Raw genomic sequence first — 20550 nt, 5'->3', positions numbered from 1 at the left:
AGCATACAGCCTCGAGAGGAGACTCACAAGCTGAGTTATGAGTGTGAGGTAAGAGCAGGTGCCCTGGGAATAGGAAAGTCATCCAGGCAAGAAACAAATGTGTGTGAATCAGGTTGCCACACACCCAAGCTCTCCAAGCAACTTTATGTGTTAGTCTGGGCGAAAATGAGAGTAAGATGAAATGCCAGGGGAGGGACAGCCCATGCCAAGTCCTTCTGATTTAATCATGCCGTAGGAAGCTGTCAGGAACTGTCAACAATGGAAACATGGGCTCTCTAGCTGACTGGAAGATAGATTCTAAAGGTGCTATTCAATCCATCCTACCCAAGTCCATGGTGCCCTTCCCAGATGATTCCTTTCATCCAACTGGAAAGGCTCAGTGAATGAAAGGTCGGGGTCTGGGAATCACAAGCTCACGGGAGCATTCACACTCACTCTTTGTCCTTGAGCTCATTAGCACGGAAAAGCATCAGATAATCAGAACTGGGTAACAGGCCCAGAACTCTCCGTGGAAATTGTTTTACGGAAGTGTCTTAATGGCGATGACTGAGTGGTTGACTCAGACCCAGAGTACCAGCGTTTCCAAGCATGTTAGCCGTCAAGCAGCTGTCTGAGCGCTAGTCTGCTACTGACTCTCCCATCAAGTCAAAGCTTGCTGTTCCTGGGCTTTTCTCTTCAAAACAAGTTCTACCAGTTATGACATTCAAATTCAAGCTGCAAGTAAAGTATTCAATGTTCCCATCCCTTGTGGACTGAGGCAGCTGAGAACCTAAAACCATATAAACAGCTGCTCGACTTCACTATCAAACAGAAATGCTAGTCAAAATAAAATTTCATTTCACAACTGTCACGTGGAGAAAGATTTAAAAACCAGGCCATGCAAGGGCAGGGGGCAGGGGGAGAGGAAACTCACCCACTACAGGTAGGTGAGATGCTCTGAATTAAAATCCTTCAGAGCTAAGACCACACCCACTGTCTAGTTGGAGATTCTATGTCTGTGTAGAACCACCCAGTTTTAAATAGCCCATAATTTAAAATCTAAGTGACCTTTTTAATAAAATACAATGAAAACAAAATGCTAGAACCACATTTAAAAGAGATGCCCAAAATCTGTTGCCTGACCATTCTTCATTATTCGAGCTAGACAAGATAAAAGCACTCAGTTGGATAGCCATTAGCGTTCCTCAGGGTTTATTCTACACTTCAGTAGTTACAAAGCAGGATCAGCCTGTAGTCCATTATTCCAGAAGCCCTGTTGCCAGTAACTCTGGTCCTCAAGAACAATGGTGCATTTAAGGAAAAGAAAACTATTGCAACAGTTTTATGTATTAAAAAAAATCCGGCTCACTTTCTTAGGAGACAACAGGTGTTAAAATCATATCTGAGGTGCAATACAGTAATTAAAGTGAGCAAGCTAGACTATGCATAGTAACCTACTAGGTCAATAGTTCTCAGCTTGTGCATCATGACTTTTCTAGGGGTCACATATCAGATATCCTGCATACCAGATATTTACATTATTGTAGGCTTAAACTTTTCACAACTTCCTTTAATAAGGGTTCTTAAAGGGTTTAACCTCCCTTATAGCCCAGTACCCACCAGAAGTAGTAGAAAGGAAAGGCTAGTAGTGCAAAAAGGGGGGTGTCAACCTGTTTAGAAATAGTTCTTTTGGGTGATTCCAATTTCACTGTCAGGATATCAGCAGTTCAACTCCTACCAATCAGCAGCAATGGCCCAATCCACTTGCAAACACCATTCACAAACCAGCAACAGCAGTTTGATTCAGAAGAAACAGCAAGGCTCTGCCAATCATCCCTAGTCTGGGGAAGTAACAAGAAGCTGCTAGAACACCACCAGAAGTTCTCTGATGTGTTTCTCTCTGTGGAAGCCAGGACAAGCAATGATCAGCAAGGAAGGAAAGGTGACCCCAATGCTACTGCATTGTCAATGAAGACCAGCAAAGGGTGGCAAGGTGACCCAATGTCACAGAGTCATCTGCTGTGTGTTGGGTTATACTCATATCCTTTCTAAACATCACATTTTCCTCTCAAGTGTCCACTCTAGCAAAACATCACATGCGCCTTTTCCAGGCAGCTTCCAAAAAGCATTATGTGTCTGTTTTCAGCAAAACACCTTCCCAAGGGTCTGCTTCTGCAAGACATCCTCTCATGAAGAGTTTCTAGAAAAATGTCACATGACACAACTGAGTGTTCAAAGAAACCAGATAATTCTACTTCACGTTATGTTTCATAGTAGTAGCAAAGTGACAGTTAGTAGCAAAGAAAGTAATCTTATGGTTAGGGATCACCACAGCATGAGGAACTGTGTTGAGGGGTCACAGCATTAGGAAGGTTGGGAACCGTTGTTTAAGGTGAAAATTTTTGAGTGGGAATTTATGGCATGATGTTGCTTATATACATTTGAAATTTTTTTCATAACATGATGCAATGGATATAAATAAATATTTTTAAATTGTAAGGACTTGGACAATATGCCTCAATTTCAGCCTAGAGCCCCAGGCTGAACACCTCGTATGCTCAGGTGTTTTCCAGAAGAAAATGGAAGGGACACCAACTTCAACTTTCTCATCTGACAGACACTGTTTCAGAGAGACAGTGGGTGGACTGAGGCATGTGCTCACAGTTGGCAGAGGTGTCTGGGATTGAACATTATCAGGACGTAAGTCCCAAGTCAGGACTTGTAGCGGCTTGGAGGGTAACGATGCCTGCCACCAAGCTTGCCAGTCTAAGTTCCATCCTTGAAACTTCATGGCGAAAGAGAACTCACTCCCACATGTGCATAGTGGCATACATGTGTTAGCCCGTTGCATGTGTGCGCGCACACACAGACACACACACAGACACACACACAGACACACACACAGACACACACACAGACACACAGACACACAGACACAGACACACACACACACACACACACACACACACACACACACACACACACACACACCTACAAACTTAAAATCAATAAAAATGTAGGAAAAAAAAATCCCGAGTCAGTAAGAAACAACTGAAGAAACAATAAATGATGGTGTGTTGTTGAATTTGTTCTTGCTTCTTCGAGCCGGTATTTCACTTATGTAAGTCCACACAGCACGCACCACTTCAGAAAGGCAGGGGAGGATCTTCATTGTGGAGCCAGGCAGACATTGATGTGTGTTGTGATTCTGTAACCAGGAGACCAAGGTTTCTCACCTGTGAGTCTAAGGAAAATACATTATAAACCACGAATATGGTGTTTGGTATGTGAACATAATAGGCAGTGAAGATTGTTGTTTTCTTTACCTTAGCTGCGAAGGCACAGAATGTCGAACGGGTCCGTGTGTGCTCTGAGATGTGGAGACAAATGTGTGACAGATGAAGGGAAACAGACACCAAACTGGAGCGCCTCTGAATGACAGTAGCTAACCACTGTGCTATGGCATATGCCCCTTTCCAGACCCAGCTTTCAATTCGTTCACTCAGGACAGGGCTCTCTGGTTTCTAAAAGGGAGAACATCAGATAGCTGTTACGTTACAGAAGTTCTCGATCTTCCCAGTGCTGCAACCCTTTAAAACAGTTCCTCGTGTTGTGGTGAGCCCAGCCATAGAATTATGTTAGCTGCTGCTTCACAACTGTAATTTTGCTACTGTTATGAATCATAATGTAAACATCTGCATTTTCCAATGATCTTAGGCAAGCACTGTGAAGGGGTCATTGGGCCTCTTATGTAATTGGTCTCTCTTTAGTGAATGACCAACTATGGACACATACTCCAGCCCAGGGAGGATGAGAACACAGTGGAGTAGATATGATTCTACTTGGAATCTACTTCCACTTGGAACCCAGAGCCCAAAGCCTCCAGTCAAATGCACCCTGGGGGGGGGGGTTGTGGTTGACTTGTAGAGGATGAACCCAAGGATTACAGCTTTAAGTGTTGTTCATGTCTTTGAATGATTTTTTTTTCTCATAATACTATGCCAATCGCCGACTGATGAAACCTCTGGATGACGGTTTTTCTAACTACTCTTCCAGGAGGAATGAGCACATTGTGCCCATCACCCTGGTACAGATGCATATATCAGGCTTAAGTTCCTTGAGAGTAGGATCTCTAATTTTGATTCTGTGACCCATAGTGTGATTCTCAGAACATAGTAGGTCTTAATAACTTTTTATGAAAATAAAGCTAACTCAACAGATGCAAGGAACAAGTTGCTCTGTGTCTTGACTTGAGGTAGGAGCAGCTGAAGGGGAGGATGAAATAGGTCTCTGAGCTGTTGCATATAGCTGAAAACACTCAAGGGGATTTTTTTAATAGCAGCAAACAGTAAATCACAATTTTAAAGCATAGATGTTCCATTTTTCAAGTATCTGAATATTATTGTGATTCATGAACTAATCTATTTCAAAGTAATAACAGATTTGCCTGGTAGTTGCTTGGTGGTGAATTTCCTCTACTGATGGCTGGGGAAAACACCGGCAGTGAGGAACAAGCAGTCTTGACAACTGGCAAGAGGCTTGATAGTTCAAAAAGTTAGGACGTTCTGTCCCAGACTACTTCTTACAGAGATCACAGAGATCAGCTCTGTGCTGCTTTCATGTTGACTAACGATCCAGGTAGCAGTGACACAGTGTGTCCCTCTGGCTTAGTCTCCCCTGACATTCAGGTCACTGCATATTCCCATCACAAGGACAGGCTGCTGTCAGACTTCAAGACACCTCAAAGGAAATTATAAGCTTCCATTCCTCTTCCACCTCCCACCACGGAAGCTGCTACACACGCCATCTCCAAGCCTAGCCTTGGGTTGTAATTAGAGTCATTGTCAGAAGGTCTCTTCCAAAAGAGAGGCTTTAATAGGGAACAACGACTCCCTACACAAAGGGTCGACAGCCCAGGAGTAATGATAGCACTGACGGTTTGAAATGTAAAAACTCCAGGCAGGGAGTTACTGTGACCTTCCCCATCAAGTTTTTATGCTAGCAAAACAGTTTGTGCAACTATTGAAGCTCTTTCTTTTCCTTTGAAGGCAGTTTTTCCCTTTTCAATCTAATTCATTTAAAAGGTGACATTTCTAATTCGTAGCTGGAAGATCAGCTAGAAACACTTGAGAGTTTAAAGTCGTGTTATAAAAGAAAAAGGTCGTGTTATGGGGAATGGAATAGAGGGTGGGGGAAGAGAAGCGACAGGCCAATGATGACTTCAGTGAGAATCTATAACTACTCGTAGGCAGGTTCTAAGGTCTTTTGGCCCCTGACTCTGGTACAGGGCAGGAAAGCACATAGGACACTGCTGGCTTAAACACAATGCCCAAGATTTGTGTAGCTTGTCTTGTTATTCCTACCTAATAGACATCTTGAAATATTAGGTGAGAAGAATGTCAAGAAAGGGAATATTTCACACACTCACTGTAGAGAAATCCGGCTGGAAAATAGTAATAAATAAATAAATAAATAAATAAATAAATAAATAAATAAATAAGAAAAAGAAATGGAGAAGTCTGTCAATGAGTCCCTCTCTTGAATCTGATAAAATGAGGAGTTTGTTTTCACATATTTCTTGTATGAATAAAGTGATCTTTAAAACAGGAAATTAAGTTTTAGCTGTGCTCTGGACTTTTTGCTAACTGAAGAATGTAATAGGTAGAAGATACAGGAAGAGGAGGAGGAAGACAAGGGAGGAGGAAGAAGAGGAAGAGGAAAAGGAAAAGGAATGGGAGGAGGAGGAAGAGGAAGAGGAAAAGGAAAAGGAATGGGAGGAGGATGAAGAGGAAGAGGAAGAGGAAGAGGGGGAGGGGGAGGAGGAGGAGGAAGAGGAAAAGGAATGGGAGGAGGATGAAGAGGAAGAGGAAGAGGAAGAGGAGGAGGAGGAGGAGGAGGAGGAGGAGGAGGAGGAGGAGGAGAAGAAGAAGAAGAAGAAGAAGAAGAAGAAGAAGAAGAAGAAGAAGAAGAAGAAGAAGAAGAAGAAGAAGAAGAAGAAGAAGAAGAAGAAGAAGAAGAAGAAGAAGAAGCTGAGTAAGAGTGGGATCTGGAAAGAAAGTCTATGGTGGAAGAGTGAAGAGGGAGATATGGAGCACTCATCCTGTTATGGCTTCAGAACTATTGCTCATCTGTGCTACTTAACATGACCAAGATGGCCTGGCTTCTCAGCTGACTAGAGCACCTTCATGGGAGCTGTGGAAAGTCTTGTAGGTCTGCAGAGCCTGGATCTAAGCATACAGAAAAGATGATGTTCAAATGTTGGGGAAGCTACAGGGGTCCAGCCTGCACATTTCCTTGGAGGATAGTCCAGGGTTCTTCCAGCCTGCATATGTTCGTGAGGATGGTCCAGGAGTCATCTCAGCCTGTATTTCCTCTTGGAGGATGGACCAGGGGCCATCCCAGTCTGCATATCCCCATCGGGAATGGGCCAGGGGCCATCCCAGCCTGCATTTCCTCTTGGAGGATGGACCAGGGCCATCCCAGCCTGCATATCCCCATGGGGAATGGGCCAGGGGCCATCCCAGCCTGCATTTCCTCTTGGAGGATGGACCAGGGGCCATCCCAGCCTGCATATCCCCATGGGGAATGGGTCAGGGGTCATTTAGCCTCCATATCCCATGAGGGATGATCCAGGGGCCATCCCTGCCTGCATATCTTTATGGAGGATAACTCTGATCAACAATTTGTCAGTAGAAAAGATTTAAACAGGCAAGAGGAGGAAGCATTAGGTAGGTTAAAGGTGAGTGGCCACCCAACTATGATTAAAACAAGTATAATCTTTTTACTTTGGGATTTCAGCTGGGGAATATAACCCATCCTGCTTGCTCCTCCACATTAGAGGACGCAGGTGACCATGTGAGTGGCCAAAGGGCACAGGTAGCACAATGCAGGAGCATAAAGGGAAGGGGACAAAGACCAGATTTTCTGTGTAAAATTTTGCTAAGGACTGAGCAGGAATTAGGAAAGGGGAAAGAGATCTCCCTTGTTGTGGATTTGGATGGAAGGCCAAAGTCCTAAGTATTGGATCTGGCTTTCTGGAAGACATGGAGGCCTGGTATGACTATTGGTCTTCACTTTCCAGTAGATTGGCTTTAGAATCACCTAAGGGACATATCTCTGGGCATGTCTGTGGACTATATCAGAGGAAAGAATCCCCCTAGGGTGGGTTGGACTCTCCTGTGGGATATAGTTCTAGATAGAATAAATAGGAGAAAGGTCAGAAAGCAAACCCAGGAGCAGCACTTGTCTTTCTCACAGTCACGCTGCTGAGCCCTCCACCATGGTGGACTGCATTCTTTCTACCATGAGCCAAAATAAATCCCTTCTTTCTTTAAATGCTCTTTGTCAGATATTTGGTCCCAGCATAGGAAAAATAACTAATGTAGCATAGGACTAATGTAGCATAGCACTGAGATGGACTATTAGGTGCAGGGGGAGATAAAATGCAAAAGTAATGGAGGGGGAGAGGGAGACAGATAAACTATCCATCATTTCCTTCCTTTTAGCCCTTGTGGATACTAAGGTCCTTAATACTAGAATGAAGATCTGTGTTCAGAAAGATACTGTCCTTTCTGCCTTAATGGTAGACAGTGGTGGAGAGTAACACTGTTTGTATGGCTTCACATATGTTCTTTTCACGTGTTCCTTTCCCCCCTGTACTACATATCCCAAGTAAAATCTCAGTACTAATGCAAAAATAATAAATAAATAAATAAATAAATAAATAAATAAATAAATAAAAAATTACAGTTGGAACAATGAAAGAAATTCTAACCAACATATGCTAAAAACAGAGACAGGAGAGGTATTTCTTGAGGGAAGAAAACCGTGCTCCATGAATAAATTGAAAATTTCTAAGTCATAGAGAGAAGATTTTAAGAAGCCACCAGACAAGCTGCTAGACTATTTCAGTGTTCCTCCTGTTGAAGCTAAGAGGTTGAAAAAACAAACATGAGTAGTCCTGTAGTGTACTGAGAAAACAGTCATAAATTGAAAAGCCTAAGATCCTAGAACCTGTCCAGCCCTCATCCATACCATTCTGTAAATGCTGGTCCGCATGACCAGTGGTATAGGATGGCTCTGTCTGCAGGGACAGTGAGACAGTGAGGTCCTCAGTGTTGGGTTCTCGTGCTGCAGTTTCTCAACTTCCTGTGGGAAGGTGCACACTGGGCCTGCTCTTGGCTCACCCTGAAAGTCTAAGATCTTACCAAATTCACTGGCGGTCAAGGTCTACACATGAAATGTGAGGGAGAAGGCAGGCTTTTTTTTTTAATATTTATTTTCTCTAGACTCCTGCTTCTTTATCTTTGGGTGGTAAATCTCTACTTTCTTTTTTTATGTTATATTTTGTCTTATTGACTCATTCTTAGTGGTGTGCTATGGACCAGCAGAAAGCATTGAGCGGGCCAAGGAAGCCTTCACTAAGCCACACCCCCCAATCCCAGGAGGATTCTGTGTTGATGCAAACACTTTTTATTTTTGTGTCTCTTCCACTTATAACCAATACTTGCTTGTTTGGTTCCTTCCTTTATGAAAATTTTACTTGGAGTTCTCCAGCAGCATATTTTATTAATTCAAAATTACTTTCCTTGTAATTCTAAAAGTGATGTGTGTTTATTGTACTAAGTATATTAAAGACAGACTATTAGAGAGAAGAACATAAAATTCATCTTATCACACGAGGGTAGGCATTTTTAGGCTTGATTAAGTAATTGATTTCAATGCTGGAATTGAATCTAGAAGACACTGGGCAACCTCTAAGCCATTGGAGCAAACCCCCAGCACCAGTTTCATGCTTTCTTTTTAATTCTGTAATAATTTTTTGGCTTGCAGAATAGATTTTCCAGAAGTGCTTGCTCTGCCTTTTGTTTTCAACTTGGTCATTTCTTCCTGACCATCCCTTTTTTTTCCAACTGCTCCTTTTACACATGCTGTGTTGCATGTAGCTTTTTGGTACCCCTGCCTAAGCTCTGTGAATGGGCAGTGCTACCAGCCCCCACCCAGCTTCCCTTGAATCCACGGATAAAAGACACACACACACACACACACACACACACACACACACACACACACACACACACACTTGTTTATTTTCAACTTCTTGGCACAATTGCTGGGCCCTTATTAATAACAGCGTGCCCTTATTAATACTCTTAGCTCCGCACCTCCCACCTCCCCTAAACTTCAGTTGTTAAACTCCTCTGACCATCCACCTATAGGAACAGCCACAGGCCACAGGTTCTCCCTGAGACCTCATACATCTGGCCAACTTTTCTCCATCAGAAGCCTGGAGAACTCTCTTCTCCTCCAGGGACCCAGAAGTCCCACCTACTCTTTCCACCCAACAATTGGCCCATAGCTTCTTTACTGACAGATCTAGAACCAATAGGGAACAGGACAGCATCAGAACCACCCCTACACTGCTGTTTTATGAGTAAATAATGGATAGAAAAGGGGGTAATAGAAATTTGAATCTTAGTAGTACATCAAGTCAGAAAGTTTGGTTGTAACAGATTTCACATAGGAAGATGTGGATTTGCCCAACAGACTTGATATTAAAGTACATTGGCTACTAGCAATAGTCCTATAGAGTATGAACTGGATGAGAAACATTAAATCCTATAACTTTAATTTTTCAAGCCTTATTTTAAATGATGTTTCTTAAAGGCTTTAACCTCCCTTGTAGCCCACACCCACCAGAAGTAGTGGGTAAGAAAGGATACAGGGGAAGTGGACCTGTTTAGAAAGGTTCTTTGGAGCAACTCCTGTCATTGTTGTCTGGAAATTGGCAGTTCAGTTCACAGGTCAGCAGCAGCAGCTCGATCCACTCGCAAACACTTCAGGGATACACCAGCAGACTAGTTCGATAGAGTCGGGATAGCAAACAGGAATCAGCAGTGCTGGCACTGCCCAGTAGAGACAGCCAGGCCTCAGCCTTCGCTTGAGTTCATGGAGGGAACAGGAGGAATGCCAGGAGTTCTTGGTTGTACCTCTCTCAGCCCAGTGAAGATCAGCGAAGACGCATGACCCACAAGCGTTGCACAGCTAACTCTATAAGCAAGCAGAGCTCAGCCTCCATCACTGTCTGTGGAGTTCTGTTTGTACTCTCCAAACATTACGTGCCCTCCAGAGGGCTTGCCTCAGTGTGTGCCTTGCCTCAGTTGTCTCAGCTGACATCACTCTCCAGTCAGCCTGAGTCCACAGAAGCGGCAAGAAACTGCAGCACACCATGTGTCTCTCTCTATGGAGTCCTGACAAATGCTACTCAACTATGCAATGTAAAGTGGACCAATACATGTGTGTTGTTAGCAAAGAATCCTTCATCACGTGTCCTTTTGCATGCTTGCTTTAGCAGAACAACCTCTCTCCTGTGTCTGCTTTAGCGAAACGTTCCTTCACGAGTCTGCCCTAGTCCTTCATCTTGTCCACTTCATCTAAACGTTCTTTCACATATTTGCCCCAGCAAAACACCATCCACTGGGCTGGAGAGATGGCTCAGTGGTTAAGAGTACTGACTGCTCTTCCAGAGGTCCTGAGTTCAATTCCCAACAACCATATAAATGACTCATAACCATCTATCTGTATTGGGATCCAATGCCCTTTTCTGGTATGTCTGAAGACAGCTACAGTATAATATATATCTTTTTCTTTCTTTCTTTCTTTCTTTCTTTCTTTCTTTCTTTCTTTTTTTTTTTTTTTTTTTTTTTTTTTTGGAGCTGAGGACCGAACCCAGGGCCTTGTGCTTTCTAGGCAAGCGCTCTACCACTGAGCTAAATCCCCAACCCTATATATATTCTTTAAAAGAAAAAAATCATCATCCAAATGACGTTCCAAAGAACTCTTAGGTTTTCCCTTCAGAATGCTCTGCCCCTAACTTGCCCCCAAACCTCATTTTCCCCGAGGTGTACAGTCAATACCCTGGACCTCCCTTGGGGGCAAGGCTATTTTATTTACCGAGTTCTCATAATAGCATATGAAGTGTATAAGCATACAGCTCTTATTTTGTGCCAACCCTCAATAGAATTACATTGTGAATAGTAATTCATTTGTCATCATGTCTGAGACAGGGGCACTGACAATACTACTCTGTAAATCTCAGCAGCTGCCCAAAAGAGAACAGAGAAAGGGGGGGCAAGACATGCCACTTAAGCCAGGATGAAGATCGGAAAAGCAGGTACATGGAAGGGGGTGGATCTTTGGGCAAAGAGTAAGGAAGCCCAATGTGTAGGGGAAAACCATGAAAGCAGAAGGGTGTGGAGATGTGTCCAATGCCCATAGGTGGCACTGTTGGTCTGGGAGCACATGGAGCCACTAGGACTTTGAAAGTGACCTTGATGTCATCTAGTCCCACCTCCACAGGATGTGGGTTGAGATCAGACAGATTTCTGTGTTGAAAGAAATGTAAAGCCTTTAGAAACGAACATGTTAGCCTTGCGTGGTACTTCTTCCCCGTGGGAAAACCAACTGTGCTGAGACCGTAGGGCAGTTTTCTGTGTTTCTTCCCTTCCCCTTGACTTGATCCCAAGTCTCCTGAATTCTCTGAGAAAATCGTGTCAGAGAGGAAAACAAAGGAGAGAAGACTCCTGTGCCCTGGGAGAGAGGATAGAGAGATAAATGGCATTTATTTACCTCCCACTACATGGCCTTCTAGTCAGACACAAAAGCCTAAGCGAGAGACAGGAGAAAAGAGTCTTTTTCTTGTCTCAGGGAGGCAGAACCACTTAAAGTTTTATACACCCCCACCCCAAGGAGTGGCAGAAAGATAAAGCCTACCTGTTTCATAATTTTCATCATGCCCCTGTGCCAGGCCAACAAACCTATTACTAGAATTAGAAGGTCCTATCTGGCTTGCCAGGTTACACAAAAGAAATGAGGTTCTTAGTCTCATTAGTGAGACTAAAATAATCCCCAGGGCAGGCAGGCTGTAAACCTTATCAGCAGCCTAGAAGAGGGCAGTAGAAAAGAGAGGTGTCTGTGTGTGAAGGAAGGAGGGTGGAATTCATGTGGTTTAATATGCCATAGAAGTCAGACAAGCCACCTTATGTCAGGGAGTCTCTAAGAACCGGAGACTGGATAGAACAGGAACCTGCGGAAAACTAAATGTTACTGTTCTGCTAAAGTCATGCAGCATAAAATAACTCCTAATGACATCCTATTATACACAAAGATTGGTATCTTGTTCAGCCATCATCAGAAAAGCTTCCTCCTGCAGTAGATGGGAACAAATACATCTACAGCCAGGCAATATGTGGGTCTCAGGGAACTCTGAGGAAGAGGAGGCAGAAAGAGTGCAAAAGGCAGAGGGCTGGGAGATAACAAGGAATCAAGGCCTTCTAGATACAACAGTACCGACACACATGAATTCACAGAGACTGTGGCAGCACACTCAGGGCCGCCCAGGTCTGCACTAGCTTGGATCCTAGAGCTGAGAAGAAGAAGTAGATACGTGCTCCCATCCCTAACACAGAAGCTATCTCCAACTGACAGTCACTTGCAAATGAAAACTTGGTCTTCTTCAAGGGGGTCTCACTGGGAAATCTTAGGGGTGGGTGGCCTGCCCAGCAGGTGATGGCTAACAGGAAATGACGTCAAAGGCTCCTCTGCAGGTTCTTTGCCTCATGTTTCACAGCATTTGATTTCTATCTACAGGCCCCTTTTGCATATATATGGCCTCTGGCTTTATGTTTTTATAGGGATCTTGTGTGTACAAGCATGTGAGTCTTCACATCTATATAGGTTTCTCTCTCTCTTTTAAGGTTTATTAATTTATTTTATGTACGTGAGTACATTGTCACTGTGTTCAGAAACACCAGAAGAGGACATTGAATCCCATTATAAATGGTTGTGAGCCCCCATGTGGTTGCTGGGAATTGAACTCAGGACCTCTGGGAGATCATTCAGTGCTGTTAATCGCTGAGCCGTCTCTTCAGCCCTATATGTATGTTTCTTGTACTTTTCTTTTGTCAATTGCATCATGATTCAAATCAGCAAAAGACAATAAAACTATAAGAATATATTTACTGTTAGTGTTAATTAAATTAGCCTTCTGTGCAATGCCCAGTGTTTAAGCCTTCTCTAATAGCGCTTCCAGGCACATGTATTGTAGTGGCTTTTGATGGTGTAATTTTTGGCCTTTCCGATTGTGCATTTAATAATAGTAATGAGTTTCTTGGTATAGAACCCATGTGAATGAGCTTCTCTCTGCTATGGCTGTCCTGAAACTTTCTCTGTAGACCAGGCTGGCCTTGAACTCACAGAGATTCACCTGATCTGCCTCCTGAGTGCTGGGATTAAAGGTGCGTGCCGCCACCGTCTGGAAGCTTGATCCACTTTAGACTGGGTCTGAATTGTGGTGGAGTTTTCTACTGAAGCCCAAGATCAGTGCTGATTAGCGATTTCAAATTTAAAACAGTACAGTTGCTGGAAAAACCCTTCTACAACATAGAAAGAGAGAGAGCACGAGTCAGCACAGGCATGCAGATGCCTGTGTGAACATCTTTGCCATGTTCTAGTAAAACGGTTTTGGTGTAACTTTTTAGTTACAGTCTCATCAGTGCATCAAAAAACCTACAATAAGCAGGGAAAATGGCTCAGTGGGTAAAGCAACGCAAGCCTAACAGCCCGAGTTTGGATCTCCAGAACCAGCATAAAAGCTAAATGAAGTAGCACACAAACCCACAGTCCCTAGAGTCCTGTGGGAAAATGGAAGGCAGAGGTAACAGGATCCTCAAAAGCTCACGCACATACACATGAATGCGTTATGGAAGCATGTGGGGGTCAATACGTAGGGTATTGATCTTCACCTTGTAGATTTGCTTAAGATACGTTCTTTCATCATCCACAGCTGCACATGTCAGGCTAGCACGCGCGTGTACACACACACACACACACACACACACACACACACACACACACTCTGCATGCAGACTTTTTTTAAGGATAGGAGCAAAATGACTCTTCACTTCAGCTAGGTTCTTAAAGGAGCTAGAATTATAAATATGCTCTAACTGCTCTGAGTTCAGGAGTGCGTCTGTTTCCTTCAGCATAAACAGTGCCCTCAGTCCCCACTTTTGTCTCATCGAGCCAGCTGTACCCCTTAATCTATACCTTACTTTCTTCAGTCAACAACTCCTCTCCTTCCCTGTCTGGTTTTGGAAAGAGAACACAGACTCTTCCCCACACTAGGCAAATGCTCTCCATTTGGGCTTTATCTCTAACCCTCAGCCACCAGTTGTCAAGCTCCTTTAACCCATAGACTTGCAAAGCTCCATTTGGTCCTTTCTAGTCCAGGCATTCTGGGAATTATACCCTGGAAGAGAGTCAGGTCTATTTTGAAAAGTTAACATTGTTTTCATAATTCTACACACAAACACACGCTTGCGCACATGCACGCACATATAATGTGGTCATGTGTACTTCTCTCTTATGCCCCTCCTACTCTCACTGACCCCTTTCCTCCCAAGTAATCCTCTCCTGCTTTCAACTCTCCCACCTTCCTTCCCCAAAGTGTTGAATTAGGGTTGCTTGTATGAGCATGGGTAGGGAGTTATTTATTGGGGCATGGGAAACTACTAATGGCTACAACACTGTAGAACATGAAATCCCCTCTCCCACCAAACCTCAGTGGCCTACCACTCCTCAGGGAGACCTAGGACCTCATGAACAACCCTGACCCCTGCCTCACCCATGATGGAATAAAAGGTCCAATTTCATGCAGGTCCATGGAGGCACCCCCAGCAACTATGTGTTTATGATTGCAATGGCCATGTAACATCCAGGAGACAGTGTTCACAGACAGCTGTTTCCTACCCCATGGCTCTTACATTATTTCCCATTCCTGCTTCCACACATTCTACTGACATTGGAGGGACTGCTACAAATGCCCTGTGTAGGGATGAGCACTCAACAGGCACTTGTTCTCAGCACTCACTCTTCTCAGTTGTGTGTATTAGCTACTATGCACTGCAAAAATGAGCTTTCCTGCCGAAGACTGAAGCCAGAATTACTCTATGAGTGTAAGTAAAAGTATTGAAAAGCCACTTAGTCTCCATGTCCATTTCACTACAACAATATATTATACAATATTTTGTCACAAGGCCTGAGACCTCTCTAGCCACAGGCTTTTATTTGTATGTTCATTTGAGACAATATCTTCCATTGGCCCAAAATCCACTCAGTAGAGTAGGCTAGGCTGGCTGGCGAACCCTAAGGCCTTAACCTCCTAGGTTCTAGGATTTCAAACCTAGTGCTACCATAACTGGCTTTTTCTGTGAGTGATGGGGATCAAAAGTGTGTCTTTGTGCTTGCTTCTCAGCCTTAGCAATAGGCTTTTGACTAGGTTTACAGTAACAGGCATGCATTTTCTCCCATGAGTAGAATATGCCTCAAATCCAACGAAAAGAGAGTGGGTTATCCCCAAATCAATCATATCAGTGGTCATTTCTTGCCTAGGTAAGACTGCTGATTTTCCTTCCCCAGCAGCCTGCACAGTACCCTCTGTCATTGAGAACACCAGCAGTTGAGAGCAAGCTTCCAGCTCTGCTTCAGATTGATTTTCTTATGTTTTGTATCTAAACAGTGTTGTATCGTCAGTTCTGGTGAGTAACCAAGAGCAGTGGTGGGGTCCTGCATTCTTTTTGGTGTTGTTGGGGGCTCCACAGTCAACAACTTATAGAGAACTATCCTGCCTCTGGCATTAGGATTTTCATTTAAAAATCTATGACTTCTAGAAACAGCTTTATCCACTCATACAGAATACCTCTGTTCAAAGTCTTCTTCTTCTTCTTCTTCTTCTTCTTCTTCTTCTTCTTCTTCTTCTTTTTTTACTTCATTTTCTAGTTAGCTTGTAAAATAGTCAGTTTCTATTTGACCTTTTCATAAATCTTTAGTTTCAGTTAACCCTACTCCATATCCCTACCCTGCTGAGGAAACTCTTTAAATCTTTCCATATTATCATTTACCCATTATGTTCATATTATATGTGTTTTACCATTCCCCCGCCTAAGTGTTTCCCCTCCTCCACAGTCATTTTCTTTCTTCCTGGCCTTTAAAAACAATCCAAATCTAACTCAAAAATGCAAAAATCCAGGAGCTGGAGAGATAAGTCTGGGGTAAAGAGCACTGGCCCTGTTGCAGAGGATCATGGTCCAATTTCCAGCAGTCATATGAGGGCTCACAGTCACCTGGAACTCCAGGGGATCTGACACTTTCTTCTGGCCTCTGTAGGCACCTGGCATGTACCTGGTGCACATACATATGTACAGAGAAAATACTCATGTACATAAAATAAAAATAACATCTTTCTTTAATCTAAAAATTTAAACCTAAGATCCATTTATTTGAAAGAAAGTGTAGCACTTGCCTTCTGGATCCTGTGTTACCTCACTCATTACAGTTTGTTCTAGGTCCATACAATTTCCTGTAGTGGCAAGTTTAGCTAGGCTGCTTGGGCTCCTCGCATGCACCCACCCTGGATTTGTGAATGAAAGACACACACACAAACACACACACACACACACACACACACACACACACACACACACACAAACACCTTGGCTAGCTCAATGTCTGGGCAGTTCTAATCCTCCCCGTGCCTAGCACATATTTCCCTCCTGTAATCCTAGCTTAATGCCCTCTAATTCTATATCTTTGTTGCCCTGTCTCCTTCTGGGTGGCACCACAGTCTTTGCTGCCCAAGTTGCTTCTGGACAGCCCTACTGGGGGCCACATTCCTTCTCACTTACATTTCCAATGATTTTCTTTTTGTAGCTCTAAATCTGATCCATCTCCCTCTGAATCATGGTGATTCTCTTCTCCTTTCTCCCCCTAGTCCCTAGCCCACACAAATCTCAAGGTCCTGTCTCAGTCTACCTGCCCAGCCACTGGCCAATGGTACCTCATTGATCGATCAAAAACCAATTGCGGACAAGGACCTTCAGCGTTTGGACACGCAAATTTCCGATTTGAGGGGGCAGATTAATTCAAAGCATTAGAACCGATCCCCAACAATTTCCTGTGAATTTCATAATTTCATTTTGCTTTATAACTGAGTCCATCATGTATGTGTGCCACATTCTCAGCATTCATCCATCAGTCAATGAACATCTAAGCTGACTTCGTCTCGTAGCTATTGTGAATAGTGGAGCAAGGATGATCAAGTATCTCTGTAGTAGAAGATAGAGCCCCTTGGGAGAGGGACCGCTGGGCTACATGGTAAGCAAACTTTGAGCTTTTTGAGAAATTCCCACCCTGATTTCCATAGTGGCTGTACCAGTTTCCACTCCTACATGCAGTAGATAAGGAATCCCTATTTCCCACACCTATGCTGTTTTCTTGATCCTGGCCATTTGCATTTCCCTTCTGGCTAGAGATGTGGAAACTTTTCAAGCATTCATTTGGCATTCATATTTCTTGTTTTGAGAACTCCCTGACCAGGGCCATAGGTCTTTTTTTTTTTTTTTTCTGTTTGGACTGGATTCTTTTCTTGATGTTTTAATTTTTTTTTTAGTTTGTTGTTTTAGATACTAATCATTTGTGAGAGGTATAACTGGCAATGATTTTCTGCCATTCACATAGGCTGTCTCTTCACTCAACAATGTGCTTTGCTGTATGGAGGCCTTTCATTTCACAAAGTCCCATTTTATTGATTATTGGCCTTATTCACAAAGTCTCATTTCGTTGGTTCTTGGCCTTATTTCCCGAATGACTGTCTTATTTGGAGAATCCTCACCTCTGTCTGCATCTTGTAGAATATTCGATACGTTCTCTGGTAACTTCAGGTTCTACAGTGCAGAGCTTGGTCCATCTGGGGGTGATTTTGTGCTAGGTGAGAGATAAAGATCTGGTTTCATTATGCTACATTTGCATATCTAGTTTCCCCAGCTTGATTTGTTGATGATGCTGTCTTTTCCCCACTGTGCATTTTTGAGCTCTTCAAAACAAAACAAAACAAAACAAAACAAAACAAAACAAAACCAATCAAGTGACTGCACTTGTGTGAATTTCTATCCGGGTCTTCTATCTTACTGGTCCACAAGTCTGCATTTGTGGAAGTTTACTTGTTTACTGTGGTTCTGTAGTATAGCTTGAAATCAGTGAATATGATAACTCTGGAAGTATTCTTTTTGCACAGGATTGATTTGGCTATCTAGAGGTTGTGCTTCCATATCCGTTTTAAGCTTTGTTTGTTTGTTTCCTGTGAAAAATGGCACTGAGACTTTGATTAAGATTATGTTGGATCTGTAGGTTGCTTTGGGTGAGGTGGCTGTTTTAATCCATGAGGATGAGAGGTCCCCCTATCTTCTAGAGCAGTGGTTCTTAACCTTCCTAATGCTGCAACCCTTTAATACAGTTCCTCATGCTGTGGTGACCCCCAACCATAAAATTATTTTTATTGCTACTTTATTGTAATGTTGCTACTGTTATGAGTCATAAGGTAAATACCAGTGTTTTCCAATGGTCTTAGGTGACCCCTATGAAAGAGTCATTTGATGTCCAAAGGGCTGTGACCCATAGACTGAGAATAGGTTGAGAACTGAGGTTCTGAAGTCTTTCCTTAATTTTCTTCTCCCAAGTTTTAATATTTTTTTTAAATTATAGATGCCTTTTGTTTCCTTTGCTAGGTTATATTTCCCCTCAAGTTATTGCTGAGGGTATTGTCAAGGAGATAGATTGCTTCCCTGTTTTCTTTGTTAATATGTTATTGGCACATAGTCTGACTTTTGTGTGTTAATTCTGTGTCCTGCCACTTTACTAAAGGCTTTAATCTTCTCTAAGAGACTTTTAGTAGATCACTTAGGGTTTCTAATGTATCTGAAAAAAAGGATACTTCAACTTCTTTTCCTATTGGTACTTTTTTATTTCTCTAGTCTTACTGCTTTAGCTAAGATTTCAAGCACAATATTGACATGCTTGGCACCCCGCTTAATCAATCTGGCACAGAAATGACTCATATTATTGGTGTACACATTGCATAACTTGAAGCAATTAATAAGGATAGGTACTTATAAAGGGTTGACATAGTTTTCTGTGTTGGTTTGTTTTGCTAACACCTCTACTTTATCTCTTAAAATCTTCAAACATTACCCATTCCTTCCTGATTTGATAAAGATTCTGTGGTGGCCCAAGGGCATATAGTTCGAATGTGTTATCGCAGTGGTTCAAAGAAACCACAATTTACAAAATGAAATCATCATGGATGTGACACGGAGCAGCAGTGGTTAAGAGCACTGGCTGCTCTTCCAGAGATCCTGAGTGTAGTTCCCAGCAACCACATGGTGGCTCGCAACCATCTATAATGGGATCCTTTGCCCTCTGCTGATGTGTCTGAAGACAGCTACAGTGTACTCATACAAATATGCTGCAGTAAAAATTAAAAAAGGAACGTTTTCTATCCATTCCTGAGAGCCAGATCCGATCGCTCCAGCTACTACTCTGCCACACGGTCTGAAAGCGCCCTCCCCAGCTGTCTCCCTTTTAGCTGCCCTCTCCACGAGGTCCCCTAGGCAGTAGTTACCATGCCTGGCACACACGCACACACACATACACACGCGCGCGCACACACACACACGCGCGCGCACACACACACATACACACACACACACACACACACACACACACACACACACACACACACACACACACACCTCGTTCTGCAGGCCCTGTGCATTCTCACTCCTCGAGGGCAACAGAACCAGATCCGCACGCTCCAACCGCCTCTCAGCCATTTCTTTCACACACTGTCCTCTTTAGCCCAGTAAATCAAAGTTCTAGAAACTTGTAATTTAGCAATGAGATTTATATGTTAAATACTCAATCACCACAATACATCCACACAATAAATTCACTGCCAATTAATAAAGATTTAAACCGCCCACCTAGTCAAGATAAAATTGACCTAGTTCACTTGGACCTGGGTCACCATACTCCGTCATCTCCATCTTGGTTTTCTGGCTCCTCTTCCTCCTCTCTCCTTCCTAGACTTTTCCCCGCCTACCCTTCCTTCTCATCCAATGATAGGCTTCACCTTATCCTGGACCCGCCTTGCTGTATAATGACGTCATCCTACATAAATATAATAAATCTTAAAAAGAAATGCTTACACTGAGAGTAAAGCTAACAAGGATTCTCAGCGTAATTGGAATGTTGAGTAAGCAGTTTTAAAAATACTCACTGAGGCTGCATGAAGTAAACTCCATCTGTTATTTCTCCCATGAAGTCATTGGTAGGGGACCTGGTGCTAACAATTCTGGGTGGAACATTTGAGCGTATGTGAGGATGTGCTGTGTCTTAGGTTCCGTGAGTGTGAGGAAAGCCGAAGATTGCTACCAGGCAGGAGCTCAAGAGTGGGGATTTTCCCAGGCAGCACAGTATTTAAGGAAGCCCCGCTGACATTGTGGAGGGGACCAGTCCTGTCTCTTAGTGTGGTGATCTCATTCCCACATAGCCATCTGCTGTGGTCCTACTGTGAGTTTAAAGCGGATTGGGATTTCCTCCACCCCAGGTGAAAGGTGACATAGTCTCTGGAATGCTGTGAGAACAGTACCCTTGGGGAAACCTTCTTAACATGTTCAT

The 20550-nt window shown here is 43.2% G+C and overlaps 1 long non-coding RNA gene across 1 annotated transcript; it reads right to left on the bottom strand.

Annotated features, from left to right (window-relative positions):
- Positions 1-1168: 1168 nt before the first annotated feature.
- Positions 1169-19954, bottom strand: LOC120094211 (uncharacterized). The gene is made up of 4 exons (XR_015627908.1): positions 19854-19954; positions 17708-17799; positions 3306-3503; positions 1169-3223 (listed from the first exon to the last, which is right to left on the bottom strand). It is a non-coding gene; the product is annotated as an uncharacterized LOC120094211 (long non-coding RNA).
- Positions 19955-20550: the final 596 nt, after the last annotated feature.

The sequence above is a fragment of the Rattus norvegicus genome, chromosome 8, assembly GCF_021556685.1.
Source record: "Rattus norvegicus strain SHRSP/BbbUtx chromosome 8, alternate assembly SHRSP_T2T, whole genome shotgun sequence".
Classification (NCBI taxonomy): domain Eukaryota; kingdom Metazoa; phylum Chordata; class Mammalia; order Rodentia; family Muridae; genus Rattus; species Rattus norvegicus.
This window is presented reverse-complemented; position numbering and strand designations above follow the sequence as displayed.